The sequence below is a fragment of the Macaca nemestrina genome, chromosome 17 (assembly GCF_043159975.1).
Source record: "Macaca nemestrina isolate mMacNem1 chromosome 17, mMacNem.hap1, whole genome shotgun sequence".
Lineage (NCBI taxonomy): Eukaryota > Metazoa > Chordata > Mammalia > Primates > Cercopithecidae > Macaca > Macaca nemestrina.
Window position 1 is genome coordinate 37,603,444 of NC_092141.1, and position 18,973 is coordinate 37,622,416.

Consider the following 18,973-nt stretch of genomic DNA (forward strand, 5'->3'; position numbering starts at 1 on the left):
AAATACTGAAGTCTTTCTAGTGGATTTATGCATTTCTCCATTCTGTTCCATCAGGTTTTCTTTCACATATTTTGCAGTCCTGTTTTTTGGTGCATACACATTCAGGAATGTTATGTCCTTTTGGTGGATTGACCCTTCTCTCAATAAATAATTTCCTTCTTAGTCTCTAGTACTTTTTGTTTGCTCTGAAGTATACTGTTTCTGATATTGTCATCTAGCATTTCTTTAATTAATGTTTGCATCATATACGTTTTAAATTTTTTCTTTGCTTTCAACCTGCTTAGATTGTTATATTCAAAGTAAATTTCTTGTACACAAAATAGTGTTAGGCTATGTTTTATTTATTTTTCTTTTTTTTTTTTTTTTTGAGATGGAATCTTGCACCGTCACCTGGGCTGGAGAGCAATGGCATCATCTTGGTTCACTGCAACCTCTGCCTCCTGGGTTGAAGTGATTCTCCTGCCTCAGCCTCCTGAGTAGCTGGGATTACAGGTGTACGCCACCATGCCTGGTTTTTTTTAATATTTTTAATAGAGATCGGGTTTCACTATGTTGACCAAGCTGGTCTCAAACACTTGACCTCGTGATCTGCTTTCCTCAGCCTCCCAAAGTGCTGGGATTACAGGTGTGAGCCACTGCACCTGGCCTTTTTTTTTTTTTGAGACATGGTCTTGCTCTGTCACCCAGGCTGGACTGCAGTGGCACAATCGTGGTTTACTGCAGCCTGGACCTCCTGGGCTCAAACAATTCCCCCACCTCAGCCTCCCAAGTAATTGGGACCACACATGTGCACCATCACACCTTACTAATTTTTTTATTATTTGTAGGGACAAGGTCTTGTTATGTTGCCCAGCCTGGTCTTGAACTCCTGGGCTCAAGAGACCCTCCTGTCATGGCCTCCCAAAGTGCTGGCATTACAGGCGTGAGCCACCATGCTTGGCTTTAGGTTAGTTTTTAAAATCCAGTTTGTCAATCTTTGTCTTTTATTTTTTGAGACAGAGTGTCGCTCTGTGACTCAGGGTGGAGTGCCGTGGTATGATCTTGGCTCACTACAACCTCCACCTAGTGGGTTCAAATGATTCTCCTGCCTCAGCCTCCAGAGTAGCTATTACAGGTGCCTACCACCACGCCTGGCTAAATTTTTTTTTTTTTTTTGTATTTTTAGTAGAGACAGATTTGCACCATGTTGGCCAGGCTGGTCTCGAACACCGAACCTCAAATGATCTGCTCTCCTCGGCCTCCCCAAGTGCTGGGATTATGGTCATGAGCCACTGCACCTGGCCAGTTTTTGTCTTTTATTTGCTGTATTTAGGTATTTGGGTCATTTACATAGTTACAGATGTTGTCAGAGTCCCTTTTTTTGGGGGGGTGGGGGCGGGGACAAAGTGTTACTCTTGCCTAGGCTGGAGGGTAGTGGCTCAATCTTGGCCTACTGCAACCTCTGCCTCCCGGGTTCAAGCAGTTCTTGTGCCTCAGTCTCCCAAGTAGCTGGGATTACAGGCATGTGCCACCACGCCCAGCTAATTTTTATATTTTTAGCAGAGATGGGGTTTCACCACGTTGGCCAGGCTGGTCTTGAATTCCTGGCCTTAGATGATTCACCCACCATGGCCTCCCAAAGTGCTAGAATTACAGGCTTCAGCCACCATGCCTCGTTTAAGTTTTTTTTTGTTTTTTGATTGCTCTTTTTCCTGCTTTCTTTTGGGTTACTTGAACATTTTTGGAATTCCATTTTTCTTGTATTTTTTTTTCTACCCCAATTCACTATGACAAAACCATTTTTCTTTATTGTGTTTTGTATCTGTTTATTTTAGTTCGTTGATATTGTTTGGATATTTGTTCCACTGAAATTGTTTTACTTCTTTTTTTGAGACAAAGTTTTGCTCTCGTTGCCCAGGCTGAAGTGCAATGGCGCGATCTTGGCTTACCGCAACCTCCGCCTCCCAGGTTCAAGGGATTCTCCTGCCTCAGCCTCCTAAGTAGCTGGGATTACAGGCATGCGCCACCACACCAGCTAATTTTAGTAGAGACGGTGTCTGTCCATGTTAGTTAGGCTGTTCTCAAACTCCTGACCTGAGGTAATTCACCCACCTCAGCCTCCCAAAGTGATGGGATTACAGGCATGAGCCACCGTGTCCGGCCGAAACATTTTTTTTGGGAGGCCAAGATGGGTTAGTCACCTGGGGTCAGGGTTTGAAGCCAGCCTGGCCAACATGGCAAAACCCCGCCTCTACTAAAAACACAAAAATTAGCCAGACATGATGGCAGCACCTGTAATCCCTGCTACTCAGGAGGCTGAGGCAGGAGAATGGCTTGAACTTGGGAGATGAGCTGAGATAATGCCAGTGCACTCCAGCTTGGGCAGCAGAGCGAGACTCCATCTCAAAAAACAAAAAACAACCACGAATAAACAAAAAAAAGGTTTGTTTCAGTTAATCCTGATGTATCTGAGAGATATTAGATACAAGATATATCAATGTTTGCATTTGTTTATTGCCTTTTTCCATTCAGTTTGAAATCTTCCCAATTCTTGGTATCTTTTTGGTATCACAAATAACTTTTGATTGAAACCTGCGCATTTTTGTGTTCTCATGAGACTATGCGGCTTAAACAACTGTTTTAACTAGTGTTCTCTTACACTGATCTAACAGGAGCAGAGTGTTGGTGCCACCTTGTTAAGCCAGGTTGGGGATGAAGTTCAGGTTCTCTACCTTGTCTATGTTGATATTTGAAGTAAATTCCCTTTTAGTTCCCTTTTTTTTTAAAATTTTTTTTGAGACGGAGTCTCGCTCTGTCACCCAGCCTGGAGTGCAGTGGCGCGATCTCGGCTCACTGCAGGCTCCGCCTCCTGGGTTCACGCCTTTCTCCTGCCTCAGCTTCTGGCGTAGCTGGGACTACAGGCGCCCGCCGCCACGCCCAGCTAATTTTTTTGTATTTTTCGTAGAGATGGGGTTTCACTGTGTTAGCCAGGATGGTCTCCATCTCCTGACCTCGTGATCCTCCCGCCGCGGCCTCCCAAAGTGCTGGGATTACAGGCGTGAGCCACCGTGGCTGGCCTCCCTTTCAGTTCTTTGCAGAGGTGGGAGTTGTGGCTCCCACCTGATCTCCCTGGTGGATGTGGCCTCATTTGTTACTGGTGAAAGTTCTGACTCTCTCCTAGGTCTTCTCTGCTACCGCTCCAGTGGGAACAGGGAGGGATGCCCTATTACTCGCAGATAGTAGTGAAGGCCAGGCTTCCCCACGTTTCTCCACTGACAGGGTGGGGAGGGGATGCTCATTAACTAGCCATTTGGAATGAAAGTTCCAGTGCCCTGCTTAATTTGCTCTGACACCACCTGGTGGGAATCTAGGGTTGTTTTCATGACAGTCTCACGAGGGTGGATATCTAGGTTCCCATGCGATCATTGCTGGTGTGGGTGGGGCTAGGTTTTCTGTGGTGTTATGCTGGATTAGAGCAGTTCTTCTTCAAAAGTTTTCTTTCTGGGGAACATCCCACTTTACTGGTAATTGGGTCCGGAGAGAGAAGGCCTTTGTTGGGGCTTTTTTTTTTTTTTTTGGAGACAGTCTCTCTCTATCACCCAGACTGGAGTGCAGCGGCGCGATCTCTGCTCACTGCAACCTCCGCCTCCCGAGTTCAAGCGGTTCTCGTGCCTCAGCCTCCGGAGCAGCTGGGATTATAGGCGCCGGCCAACACGCCCGGCTAACTTTTATTTTTAGTGGAGAGGGGGTTTTGCCATGTTGGCCAGGCTGGCCTCCAACTCCTGACCTCAGGTGATCCACCCGCCTCGGCCTCCCGAAGTGCTGGGATTATAGGCGTGAGCCACCGCGCCCGGCCCTGTTGGGAATTGTATTGGTCTGTGATGTACTCACTTCTTGCATTTCAGGAGTAGGATACATTAGTCAAGAAGAATACCCAGGGAATTTACTGCTATACTGTGCCTTGTGTCTTGTGATCCTGAACTAATTTGTCTTCTCTCCACTTTTCAGAGAATATTCGTTTCATTTATAATATTCACTTTTTAAATTTGTACTTACTGGGAGGAATAGGGAAAAGTATGTCCGTTCCATCCTCCCAGAAGTGTAAGTCTAACCTTTGATTTCATTGAGTGTGCCCTATTTTTCTGTTTCTGTTTCATTGACTTCTGCTCGATCTTTCTTTCTTTTGCTCTTCCAGTTTCTTAAGGAAAAGATGAAATCACTGATTTGTTTCTTTTCTAATATAGTCGTGTAATTGTATGAATTTTTCTTTCAATTACTGCTTTAACCGTCTTAAAAATACTTGATATTTTTGTCTTTTTTTAACCCGTTGGTTATGTTATTTAATTAATTAATTAATTAATTTTATATTTTGAGACAGATTCTTGCTCTGTCGCTCAGGCTGGAGTGCAGCCGCGCGATCTTGGCTCACTGCAACCGCCACCTCCCCGGTTCAAGCAGTTCTCTGCCTAAGCCTCCTGAGTAGCTATGGTTACAGGTGGCTGCTACCATGCCCCGCTAACTTTTGTATTTTTAGTAGAGACGAGGTTTCCCCATCTTGGCCACACTGGTCTTGAACTCCTGACCTTATGATCCACCTGCCTTGACCTCCTAAAGTGCTGGAATTACAGGCATGAACCACTGCTCCTGGTCCCCATTGGTTGTTTTAAAAGCATGTTTTGATTCCAAATATTGGGGTTGTCTTATTGATTTTTTTTTCTGTCACTGATTTCTAAATTAATAACACAGTGGTAAGAAAAAAACTCGTGATAAGACCTGAAACCTTTTAAATTTACCAGGAGTTGTTTTTCTGGTTCGAATATAGTATATCTTGTAAGTGTTCCAAATGCACTTGAACAGAATTTGTATTCTGGTAGTTTGTGCGGAGTATTCTATAGTTACGTCAGTTTGGTTAGTGGTGTTATTCAAGCTTCTGTATCCTTACTGATTCTCTGTCTACTGGTCCTATTATTATTATTATCATTCCTTTTCTTTGAACGTGATGTCGCTCTGTCACCTAGACTGGAGTGCAGTGACATGCACAATCATAGCTCACTGAGCCTCCACCCCCTGGGCTCAAGTGATCCTCCCACCTCAGCCTCCCCAGTAGCTGGGTCTACAGGCATATGCTACCACACCTAGCAAAATTTTTTTTTTTTTTTGAGATGGAATCTCGCTCTGTCGCCCAGGCTGGAGTGCAATGGCGCGATCTCTGCTCACTGCAACCTCCGCCTCCTGGGTTCAAGCGATTCTCCTACCTCAGCCTCCCGAGTAGCTAGGATTACTGTTGTACGCCACCACGCCCAGCTAATTTTTGTATTTTTAGTAGAGACGGGGTTTCACCATTTTGGCCATGCTGGACTCAAATTCTTGACCTCAGGTGATCCGCCTGCCTCAGGCTCCCAAAGTGCTGGGACTACAGGTGTGAGCCAACACGCCCGGCCCACCCACTTAGTTTTTTAAAATCTTTTTGTAGAGACAGGGTCTCCCTGTGTTGCTCAGGTAGGTCTTGAACTCCTGTGCTCAAGCAATCCTGTCTCGGGCTCCCAAAGTTCAGGGATAACAGGTGTGATTCACCACGCCTGACCTGGTTCTATCACATAGAGAGGTTTGCTGAAATTTTAAAATATAATTGTAGACTTTCATTTCTTCTTACAGTTCTTCCATTTTTGCTTTATTTATTTTGAAGCCCTGTTATTAATAGGTAAATAAATGTTTAGGATTTGCGTGTGTTCTTGACGAATTAAACCCTTAATGTATATAAAATGATGCTCTTTTTTCCTGATAAAGTTTTTATTTTTGTCTACTTTACATGATAGTATTATAACGATTTCAACTTTCTTTTGATTTTGTAGTGTGTAATAAGATCTTTTTCTTTGGCTGCATTAGAATTTTCATTTCTGATTTTAGTTGTTTTGGTCATGGTTTACCTTATTTTTTAGAGATGGGCTTTTACTCTATCGCCTGGGCTGGAGTGCAGTGTCACAATCATGGCTCACTATGGCCTCAACCTCCTCCTGCCTTAGCTGGAAGGATCACAGGTGTGTGCCACTACCCGTGGCTAATTTTTGTGTGTGTGGTTTTTTGTTTTTTGTTTTTTGTTTTTTTTTTGAGACGGAGTTTCCCTCTTGTTGCCCAGGCTGGAGTGCAGTGGCACAATCTCGGCTCACCACAATCTCCGTCTCCCTGGTTCAAGCAATTCTCCTGCCTCAGTTTCCCCGGTAGCTGGGATTACAGGCATGTACCACCATGCCCATCTAATTTTGTATTTTTAGTAGAGACAGGGTTTGTCCATGTTGGTCAGGCTGGTCTCGAACTCCTGACCTCAGGTAATCTGCTGGCCTTGGCCTCCCAAAGTGCTGGGATTACAGCAAGTGTGAGCCACAGAGCCAGGCTATGTTTCGTGTGTGTGTGTGTGTGTTTGTGTGTGTGTGGTTTTTTTTGTTTTTGTTTTTTTAAAGAGACGGTGTTCTGCAATGTTGCCCACACTGGTCTCAAACTCCTGGCCTAAAGAGATTTTCCCACCTCGGCCTCCCAAAGTGCTGGGATTACAGGCATGAGCCACTGCACTCAGCCACTTATCTTCATGTTTCTAGTGACTGATAGTTGATTAATAGAGTGCCATGTTATATATGCTTATAATTTCCATCAAACATGTGAAAGTTTTTGGCAATGATTTCTGAAGATTTTTTTTTTCTATATTATCTCATGTTTTGTGGTTCTGGCTACAAGTATGTTTGGCCTCTTGAAGTTATTTCAATTATCACGTATTACATTTTTTAGTGGGTTTTTTTTTCTGTGTTTCATTTAGGTTAGTAAGTTTGGTTTCACGTGTTGTAAATTTCAAAGTGTATTTTTCATCTTAGACTTTGTAATTTTTCATCTTTAGAAGTTCAAATTTTAAAAATATTTCAGATTTTTACCTAATATGTTTGTTTCTTCTAGCCTTATGATCGCATGAAATAGCATCATAATTGTTTTAAAGGACTTGTGTACTAATTCTATTTTCTGTTTCATTTCAAAATTGGTTTGTTTTTTGTTTCATTGTGGGGTGTAATTTCCTGCTTCTGTGTAAGTCTTATAAATTTTTATTGACTTTTTAACCAGTGGGAATTTTACCTTGTTTTCTCGTTTCTCTAGTTTTGTTTGCCTTTTAAAAATATTTGTGGACTTTGTTCTGTGGTATTGAAAACCACAGTTGCTTGAAAACAGTTTCTTTCTGTTGGGTCTTTTATGTTTTCTTTGATTGGACCAGGGCTATGTTTAGGGTTAATTTTTTCCTCCTTCTGAAGACTTTTCTTTCCTAGTACTCCGATGTCATATCTCCAATGTGATATAAATTACATCATATCATTTCCTTTTGGATTTTGAGTACGGGTACCATTCATATTCTTATGTCAGTTCTGGATGCTATTACCTCTAATTCTTTTGGTGATTTCTCACCTTGCCCTTGGATGTCTCCTTTACATTGCAAGTGCTGATTTGTCATTCAACCAAAAGTTCTAGGGTGAGCCTTTGTAGATCTCTTCATTTCTCTCTCTCTCTCCAACTCTCTACTCAGTGCTGGTCTCCCTTGTGAGCTCTAGGCACCTTGGCCTCCTTGGACTTCCAGCTCCATTTCCTCAACTTGGGGAGACCACATGCTCTGCCTGGGTTCCTCCTCCCTGTTCCACGACCTGGAAACTCTCTCGAGGCAGTAAGCTGGGCACGCGTGCAGCCCGTTTGTTTTTGTCTTCCAGGGATCACTGTCTTTTGTTACTTGTCCAGTATCTTCAGTGTTGTTGTTTCATTCATTTTATTAGATTTTTATTATTTCACACAAGGAGGCTAAATCTGGTCCCCTTATTCATGCCGTCTTGACCGGAAGTGGTATCATTGTAGTTTCAATTTACATTTTCATGAGAACTGGTGATATTGAGCACGTTTTAGCTCGTGTGTTGACGATTTGTGTGCTCTCATTGGTGATGAGTTTTTTCATTCAGCCTTTAGTGTTCTTTGTTTTCTTTTTTTCATCTATTTGAGTTGCAGAAGGTGTTTATATGTCCTAAATACTCATCCTTTGTTAGATAAATGTTTTGTAAATACTTTCCCCAAGTCTGTGTGGTTTACCTCTTTATTTTAACTATACTTTTTGATGAGCAGAAATATTTATATCTGATAAATTTAATTTATCAGTGTTTTCTTTTGTAGTTACTGCTTGCTGTGAGCTAAGACACTTTTGCCTAACCTCGACATCTTGAAGGTAGTTTCCTTGATTTCCTCTAAAGGTTTTGCTTTTGCTAATTTATATTAGCTCTGTGATGCATCTGCAGTTATTTTTGTAGGTTTGAGTTTTTTGCATATGGCTGTCCAGTTGTTTTTCACCATTTGTTGAAAAGAGTCTCCTTTTCTTGTGGGTTGCTTTGAGAACATCCTGTGGCTGCATAAGTGGGATCTCTTTTAGAAATCTTCCTTCTGCTCCAGAAATCTGTCTAACTCAGTTAGAGTATTCTGATTATTTTGTAACTTGATATTGTCTTGAAGTCAGAATTGCAAGTCCTTAAACCTTTTTCTTCTTTTTCGAAGTTCTGCATATTCTACGTCCTTCACATTTCCATATCAGTTTTAATAATCTCTTTTCTCTCTTCTCCAAAAAAGGCTGATGGAATCATGATTGTAATTGTCTTGAATCTGCTGATCAGTTTAAGGAGAACTGACATCTTGACAACCATTGAGTCTTAATCATTAGTATAGTATATCTCTCCATTTATTAGGTCTTTTTTGTTATGCCTGAGCGGTCGTTTGTTGCTTTTAGCCTTTGGTCTGTTTTTAAAATTACTTTTTTTTTTTCCTTTTTTTGAGACGGAGTCTCACTCTGTCGCCTAAATGGAGTGCAGTGGCACAGTCTTGGCTCACTCCATCTCCTGGGTTCAAACAATTCTCCTGCCTCAGCCTCCCAAGCAGCTGGGATTACAGGCATGTACCACTAAGCCCAGCTAATTTTTATAATTTTAGTAGAGATGGGTTTCACCATGTTGGCTAGGCTGGTCAACTCCTGACCTCAAATGATCTGCTTGCTTCAGCCTCCCAAAGTGCTGGGATTACAGGCATGAGTCACCACACCTGGCCTAAAATTATTTTTATTTTTAAGTGTTTGGTCCTTTTTTGATGCTATTTGTATTTTAAAATATTAAATACATTTTTCAGCAATTATAAAGTATTATAATATATTCTAATTTTTGGTTGGAAATTGAATTTTTGTATATTGACCTGTTTCTTGCAACCTTACTTAAGTCCTATTAATTCTACTAGTTTTTTAGGTAGATTTCTTAGATTTTCTAATAAATGATTGTCATAAAACACAGTTTCCTCTCTTTTTTCCCGTTGTAATTCCTTTTCTTCTCTTCCCTTACAGAATGGACTTAATCTTGTTTTCATTCTTCGAGGGGAGCATTCAGTGTCACACCATTAATTATAAGTCAGCTGTAGGGATTTTATTGATGGACTTTATCAGATTGTTTTCAAATATAGGTTTTATTACTGTTTAGATATGACAAGGCCAACAGAAGCCCACATGACTCCCATTGAAAAGACAGTTACAGTCACAGATCCCAAGAGGAATAGTCATGCCATGCCATGGAGAATACACAGTTGAGTAAGGTCTAGCCCTCGCTTCCTGAGGGTTTATGTCATGAATGCATATTGAGTTTTCTCAAAAGCTTTTTCTGTATCTATTGAGATAATGCTATATATTTAAAGATATTAATGTAAATTTCATTGTTTTATTTTCAAATGTTATACTAAATGCCATTTGATGTCATGGTGTGTTATTTTTATTATTATTATTATTATTTTTTTTTTTTTTATTTTTGGAGATGGGTACAGTGGTGCAATCTCTGCTGACTATAACCTCCACCTCTTGGGTTCAAGTGATTCTCCTCACTCAGCCTCCCAAGTAGGTGGGATTACAGGCACGTGCCACCATGCTCAGTTAGTTTTTTTTTTTTGGAGACAGGGTTTCACCATGTTGGCCAGGCAGGTCTTCTGACCTCAAATGATCTTCCCTCCTTGGCCTCCGAAAGTGCTGGGATTACTTTCGTAATCCCTGTGGGCCACCGCAACTGGCCTATTCTTCTTATATATTGTTGGATTTAAATTGCTAATAGTAAATACGTCCAGCGAATTTTTTGTATTTTTAGTAGAGATGGGGTTTTACCATGTTGCTTAGGCTGTTCTTGAACTCCTAACCTCAAGTGATCCACCCGCCTCAGCCTCCCAAAGTGCTGGGATTACAAGTGAGAGCCACCGCAGCCGGCCAGACTTTTATAAAAGTTTTATGGTTATAAGTGGTTATATAAAATACCTTTGTACATATATTTTTGTGTCTTGAAGATAAAGTATATAAATGATATAAAGGACAAAAAGGTAATTTATAAATGCTATATCTTACATTATTTGCTTTGGCTCTCTAGAAGTGAAGTAATTATATTGAATTTTTTCTCGATTCTTATTGCTTAATTGCTGTCCAAAAGAATCAGATTATGGTGTCATCGAAATTATATAAAAATGAATATTGAGGTTTTTTTTTTTTTTTTTTTTTGACAGAGTCTCTCTTTGTCGCCCAGTCTGGAGTGCAGTGGTGTGATCTTGCCTCACTGCAGCCTCCGCCTCCTGGGTTCAAGTGATTCTCCTGCCTCAGCCTCCGAGTAGTTGGGACTACAGGCATGCACCACCATACCCAGCTAATTTTTGTATTTTTTGTAGAGATGGGGTTTCACCATGTTGGCCAGGATGGTCTCGATCTCTTGACCTTGTGATCCACCTGCCTTGGCCTCCCAAAGTGCTGCGATTACAGGTATGAGCCTCTGTACCCAGCCTAAGTTTTGTATTTTTCGTAGTGATGGGGTTTCCCCATGTTCGCCAGGCTTGTTTTGAACTTCTGACCTTACGTCATCTGCCCGCCTTGGCCTCCCAGAATGCTGGAATTACAGGCATGAGCCATCGAATCTGGCCTATTTTTGAAAATTAAAATTTTTCTTTCTTTTTTTTTTCTTTGTTATAGCAGCGATGGGATGTTTGTGGTTTTGTTCCTTTTGTCGCTTCATCATGTAGTTTTTGAGTTACTGTGCTTGGAGACTGTGCCTGATGTTACGGGTAGCTACAGCCATAAAATGGAGCTTATAATCTAGCAGAGGAGTTAGTTTAATTGCGTAAATAGTTAATTGTAATTGTAATATTTCCCAAGAAGGAAGCATAGGTAAATCATCATATGGCACCTGACCTCATCTGGAGATTCAGAGGCATTGTCTTTGATGAAGTGACTTTAAGCAAGGACCAGAGGGATACATAGAAGTTATCCAGCTGCAAAAGAGGGTACAGGGAATAATAATATTCCATTTAGCGTAAAAACAACCCCTTAAAAGCCTCTGAAGTGAGAATGAGCTCTGTAGAATTTATAGAATTGAAAGAAGAAAAAGCCAGTGTTGCCCATAAAGTGAAATGTTGGAAGGAGGGAAGGTTGTGGAGGTGAGAAAGGGTTATATGATATAGGGAAACTATTGAAGTGGTTTTTTTTGTTTTGTTTTGTTTTGTTTTTTTGTTGTTGAGACAGATTCTCGCTCTGTCGCCAGGCTGGAGTGCAGTGGTGCAATCTCGGCTCAGTGCAACCTCCTTCTCCTGGGTTCACGCCATACTCTTGCCACAGCCTCCCGAGTAGCTGGGACTACAGGTACGCACCACCGCACCCAAATGATTTTTGTATTTTTAGTAGAGATGGGTTTTCACCATGTTGGCCACGATGCTCTCGATCTCTTGACCTCATGAACAGCCTCCCAAAGTGCTGGGATTACAGGTTTGAGCCACGGTGCCTGGTGTATTGGTGTTTTTAAGTGGGCAGTGGTATATTTGGATGTGCATTTCTGAAGTTCGTTTTGTTATGAAAAGTTCATTCTGTAGATTGGTGATAGTTGGTTAAGAGTGAATACTAAGAGACTACAGTCATTTTCCATTATCTGCGGTTTTTCTTTCCTTGATTTTAGTTCCCCATGGTCAACCCCTCTGAAAATAGGTGAGTAGAGTACAGTGAGGTAGAATCATGTGTTGTGTAATGCAGGAGGGAGGTATTTTCTTAGAAATACCTCATTAGGTGATTTTGTCATTGCACAATCATCTTAGAATGTTCTTAAACAAAGCTATATTGTGTAGCCTACTACATACCTAGGCTACATGGTATAGCCTATTGCTCCTAGGCTGCAAACTTGTACATTTCATTACTGAATCCTGTAAGCAACTTACCATAATGGTAATTATTTGTGTTTTTAAACATAGAAAAGGTACTGCTAAAATAATGGTGTGAAAGAAAAAAAATGCACTTTTTTAAGGACTTAACATGAATGAAGCTTGCAGGACTAGAAGTTGCTCTGGGTGAGTCAGTTAGTAAGTGGTGAGTGAATGTGAAAGCCTGAGACATTATTGTACATTACTGATAGGGTTTGGCTGTGTATCCCCACCCAAATCTCATCTGGAATTGTAATCCCAATGTGTTGAAGGAGGGAGGTGACTGGATAATAGGGGCAGTTTCCCCCATCCTGTTCTCGTGACAGTGAGTGAATTCTCTTGAGATCTGATGGTTTGGAAAGTGGCAGTGTTTTCCTATGTACAGATTCTCTTTCTTTTGCTTGCTGCCATGTAAGACGTGCTTGCTTCCCCTCCCGCCGTGATTGAAAGTTTCCTGAGGTCTTCTCAGCCATGTGGAACTGTGAGTCAATTAAACCTCTTATCTTTATAAATTGCCTAGTCTTGGGTAGTTCTTTATAGCAGTGAGAGAATGGACTGCTGCAAGTACCGTAGACTTCATAAACATTGTGCACTTAATGTACACTACATTTAGTTTAAAATTTGCTCTGTCATGTTACTATGGCTATTACATCACTCCGTCACTAGGCAATAGGAATTGTTCAGTTCCATTTAATCTCATGGGACCACCATTGTGTATCTGGCGGTTGTTATGCAGACTGTATTTTGAGAGAGACCACATTCACGTAACTTTTTCATAGTAAATTGTTATAATTTTTTTTTTAATTTTTAAAATTTTTTTGAGGTGGAATCTCTCTCTGTCACCCAGACTGGAGTACAGTGGCACGATCTTAGCTCATTGCAGCCTTCCGAGTTCAATTGATTTTTTGTGCCTTAGCCTCCTGCTTAGGTGGGACTGCAGGTGTGCACCAGCACACTCAGCTAAATTTTTTGTCTTTTTAGTAGAAATGGGGTTTCACCACATTGGCCAGGCTGGTCTCGAACTCCTGACCTGAGGTGATCTGCCCCCCCCTTGGCCTCCCAAAGTCCTGGGATTATAGGCGTGAGCCACTACACCCGGCCTGTTCTATTTTATTATTGTTGTTAATCTGTTACTGTGCCTAATTTCTAAATTAAACTTTTTTATAGGTATGTATGTATAGCAAAAAACAGAATCAAGTGCTCAGTACCATTTGTCATTTCAGACATCCACTGGGGTTCTTAGAATGTTTCTCCCATGGATAACTGGGCGCCTACTGCATTTAGGAGGTGACTGAAGTGGTCCTGATGAAAGGTGATGCTGGCTCTAAGTAGGGTAATAGTGGAGATGGAGAGAGATAGGCAGATCTCACCAGTATTGAGGAAGAGGAAGGGCACAATATAGTTATGGATTAAAAGTGAGGTTAGGGCTGGGTGTGGTGGCTCACACCTGTAATCCCAGCACTTTGGGAGGCCTAGGCAGGCGGATCACGAGATCAAGAGATCGAGACCATCCTGGCTAACATGGTGAAACCCTGTCTCTACTAAAAGTGCAAAAAATTAGCCGGGCATGGTGGCGGGCTACTCGGGAGGCTGAGGCAGGAGAATGGCATGAACCCGGGAGGTGGAGCGTGGAGTGAGCCAAGATCGCGCCACTGTTCTCCAGCCTGGGTGATAGAGCGAGACTCTGTCTCAAAAAAAAAAAAAAAGTGAGGTTAGGGAGTAAGGTTTGAAGTGGTCAAAGATTATGTATACTAGGTGTGTTGCATGAGCCATGTGTCATTGAAAATATCATTACCAATATATGGAAAGAGCAGGAAGAGCAGGTTTTGTCATAAATTGTGGAGCGTTTCAAGTGTCTATGTAGGCTGAGTGCAGTGGCTCATGCTTGTAATCCTAGCACTTCAGGAGGCTGAAATCGGTGGATCACTTGAGGCCAGGAGTTTGAGACCAACCTGGGCAACATGATGAAACCCCATCTCTACTAAAAATAGAAAAAGTTAGATGGAAGTGGTGGCACACACCTGTAATCCCAGCTCCTTGGGAGGCTGAGGCAGGAGAATTGCTTGAACCCTGGAGGTGGAGGTTGCAGTGAGTCACTGCACTCCAGCCTGGGCAACAGAGCAAGACTCCGTCTCAAAATAAAATAAAATAAAGTGTTTATGTAGCATATAGAGTTTTATACCTGAACCTGAGGACAGATACAGATAGATAAAATTTGGGATTCTCTGTTATATTTTTAAAATTTAGTTGGTAATGGAAATTTGGACGATGAATAAGATTGCCTAGTATTTCACGTGAAATAAGATGACATCTTAGGCCAGAGACCTGAAGAACTTCACCATTTAAAGGTTTGATAGGGTGATCAGAAAGGTGCTGCCAAAGAGGTAATAGGAAAATCAGGAGAGTGAAATACTGAAAGGCAAGAAATATAGCAGTATTAGTCTGTTTTGTGTTGCTATAAAGGAATACCTGAAACTGGGTAGATTATTAATATAAAGAAAAGAGATTTATTTGGTTCACAGTTCTGTCGGCTGTACAAGCATAACACCAACACCTTTGGGCTGAGGAAACTTTTACTCATGGGGGAGTGGGAATGGGGACCAGGAGTGTCACGTGGTGAGAGAAGGGAGCAAGATGGCAGGCTCTTTTTACCAATCAGATCTCACGTGAACTAACACCAGCAAGAAACTCACTCATTACCACAAGGAAAACACCAAGACATTCATGAGGGATCTGCCCCCATTACCCAAACACCTTTTGCTAGGCTCCACCTTCAACATTGGGAGTATATTTTTACACGAGATTTGGAGGCACAAATATCCACTTTATCAATACGCTCTGTAATTTCTTTTTCTTTCGCTTTTTCTTTCTTTTTTTTTTTTTTTTGAGACAGAGTTTAGCTCTTGTTGCCCAGGCTGGAGTGCAGCGGTGCGATCTCGGCTCACTGCAACCTCTGCCTTCCAGTTTCAAGTGATTCTCCTGCCTCAGCCTCCCAAGAAGCTGGGACTACAGGCACGTGCCACCACGCCCAGCTGATTTTTTGTGTTTTTAGTAGAGACGGGGTTTCATCATGCTGGCCAGGATGGTCTTGATCTCCTGACCTCGTGATCCGCTCGCCTCGACCTCCCAAAGTACTGGAATTACAGGCATGCGCCACCATACCTTGCCGATAGACCCTATTTTTTAAAAACATTATTTTTTGTAGAGATGAGGTCTCACTTTCTTGCTTAGGCTTGAACACCTGACTTTAAGTGGTCCTTCCGCTTTGGCCTCCCAAAGTGCTGTGATTATATGTGTGAGGCACTGCACCCGGCCTCAGTAGGCTTTTATGGCTTATGCCTTCTGTCTTTTTAAAACTATTTCAACTTAATTTTCTACTCTAATTGTTTGTTGTAGTTTATGTATGTATGTAAGTGTATATATATTTATATGTAGGGTGTGTAAATATAGTGTGTGTTTATATATAGCATCTGTGTGTGTGTGTGTGTGTGTATATATACATTTTTTGTTTGTTTTTTGGAGATAGGATCCACTCTGTCACCCAGGCTGGAGTGCAGTGGTGCAATCATGGCTCACTGGAGCCTTGACCTTCTGGGCTCAATTGATCTGCCCACCTCAGCCTGCTGAGCAGCTGGGACTACAGGTGTACCACCACCATATCCAACTAATTTTTTTTTTTTTTTTGTAGACGTGGGATTTTGCCATGTTGCCCAGGCTGGTCTCGAACCCCTGGGCTCAAGTGATCTGCCTAACTCAGCCTCCCAAAGTGCTGGGATTACAGGTGTGATCTGCTGTGCCCAGCCTATATTACCATGTCGTATGCTGCAGAACCTCTTTTGGAAACAAACTGGGATATAAATAATACTCAAGTGCAACTTTCAGGAACTTACTCTTCATAGTAAGACAATGCCATTGAAACTTACTGTGTTTCATAAGAAGGGTTAGTACTGGCTCGACATTTATTTTTGCTTTTACATTCTGAGGATGGGAGGGAGAGGGATCCACAATAAATTTTGAGTACCATTGTGTTTGTACAATAATAGCTGATTAGCCTAATTCCTTTCAGAAGGGAAATCAGCATGCGTGAGATCATTTCTTGCCACTTAAATTAAAATTCTAAAATCGTGACTATGGTTCTTTAAGAGAAACCAGACCTACTTGACTGCAGTCATCCTAGCTGGCCATAAGACAGGAAGTAAAGGGCCAGGCGCGGTGGCTCACGCCTGTAATCCCAGCACTCTGGGAGACTGAGGCGGGTGGATCACAAAGTCAGGAGAACGAGACCATCCTGGCTAACACGGTGAAACCCCGTCTGTACTAAAGATACAAAAAACGTAGCCGGACGTGGTGGCGGGCACCTGTAGTCCCAGCTACTCGGGAGGCTGAGGCAGGAGAATGAACCCGGGAGGCGGAGCTTGCAGTGAGCCGAGATCGCCCCACTGTACTCCAGTGTACACCACACCCAGCCAGATGCTGGTGATTTGTGTTCTGGATTTTTCTTTGTTTTAATTTTTATTTTTATTTTTTTGACCAGTCCAAATAGAATTGTTCAGTTTTGTTGACCTTTTTAAAGAAAGTTTTGGGCTTTGTTAATTTTTTATGCCATCTCCCTGTTTTCTATTTTGTTAAACTTCTGCTCTTTATTATTTCCTTCCTACTACTTACTATGTATTTTCCTCTTCTTTTCTAACTTAAAAAGGTGGAAACTTAGGTCTTTTCTTTTAGATATTCTTTTCTAATGAAAATATATGTGCTGTAAGTTCCTCTCTGTTGCTTTTATTGAATCCCACAAGTTGTGTTATGTTTTTGTTTTTGCCACTGTTGTTGTTGTTTTGAGACAGGGTCTCAATTTGTCACCTAGGCCGGAGGGCAGTGGTGTGATCTCGGCTCACTGAAGCCCCAACCTCCTGGGTTCAAGCGATCCTCCTGTCTTAGCCCCTCAAGTAGCTGGGACTACGGGTGCACGCCACCTTATCTGGCTAATGTTTTTGTATTTGTCATAGAGACAGGGTTTCACCATGTTGCCCAGGCTGGTCTCAAGCTCCTGAGCTCAAGCCATTAACAGGCGTCAGCCACCACTGCCCCAGCCTACATCTCAAATTTTGATAAATTTCATATTTGTTGCCATTCTGTTCAAGACTTTTCCACTTTCCCTTGTGCCTTTCTCTTCACTGTCTTGGTCTGTCTTGGACAGAAGTAGAAGTCTTCTGCTGTTTGTTCTTAACATTGATTTTCCCTCCTCTTCTGGTTTTTTGTGATTAGTTTTTAGCGCTGTATTTTAATCAGTTTAACAATGCAACGGTTAGTACTGCATTTAAATTTAATTAATTACATTAAATTGCCTTAAATTGTCTTTTTGGCCATATCTCTTCCTATATAGATAAGTATTTATATTTATATAGTGGTTGCTATACGGATTATAATTTTCTTATCAGTAAATTGAGTCTACTGAGTGTATCCCTTTTTTGTTTTTTTTCTTTTTGAGACAGAGTCTTGCTGTGTTGCCCAGGCTGGACTGCAGTGGCAGTATCTTGGCTCACTGCAACCTCCACCTCCCAGGTTCAAGCAGTCCTCCTGCCTCAGCCTCCTGCGTGGCTGGGACTACAGGCACACACCACTGCACTCAGCTAATTTTTGTATTTTTAGTGGAGACATGGTTTCGCTGTATTGGCCAGGCTGCTCTGAAACTCCTGACCTCAAGTGATCTGCCCGCCTTGGCTATCCAAAGTGTTGGGATCACAGGCGTGAGCCGCCTCCCCCGGCCTGTGTGTACCACTGAACACAAAATGTAGAATGAAACCGTAGAGACGACTTTTACCTGTTGCTTCTCCAGTCTTTGTTATAGTTTTATCAGAAAGCTACACACATTCACAAACCAACCCGTGTTTTAATCTTTAATGTAAATGGTCATTTGCATTGTAAATGAGTGTGAAGGCATTAATGTTTTATATGTTTATTATATATTCAGTGTGCCTCCATGTTTATCGCTCTTCATGTTTTTCTTCAGTTCTGAGCTTCCTTCTGGAATCATTTTGCTATTACCCAAGGAAAATTGTTTGGTGTCCCCTTTAATGGAAATCTTTTAAAAAATGTTTTCTGGCTTTATTTAGTTATCTAGTTTTTCGTTTGATAACTTCCCTTTTGTTTTTAAAATGTTCATTTCTTTCCCTTAGTTTTCTGTAGTTTTATTAACGTCCCTTGGTGTATATGTTTATTTACTCTGATTTATAGTGGTTCTTCAGTCAGTGGCTTTGGGTCTTCTGTTCTGGAAAATTTTCAGATATTATCAATATATAAAAGAATATTAATATTGATAGTGAATCCTGGTATACATTTAGTGAATAAAATTAATCTGTAGGAAACTCTTTATATTTTCAACACCTTTAGTTAGTTGGATTTTGGCCCCAATTATACATTTTGTGATGATCACTTTGTTTCTCATTTTCTGCTGAATTCCTATCACTCATTTATTTATTTTCATTTTTATTTACTGGGACACAGTAAAATTGAAGTAAGGCTGTTTTGTAACTCACTTAAAAACCTTCAGAAAAATATATTTCAATACAACTTTGGGAATTCTTTAGATTTGGTCACTGTTTGCTGTCACACAGGATCCTGGTGTTGGTACCATTTGATTGGGTGTTACATATTTGTATCCATGTTCCTTTGAAGGGTCAGTATGTCTGATGTCCCGAATGTCTATTTCTCATTCTTTTTAATGGTAGATATTCATACACTGAAG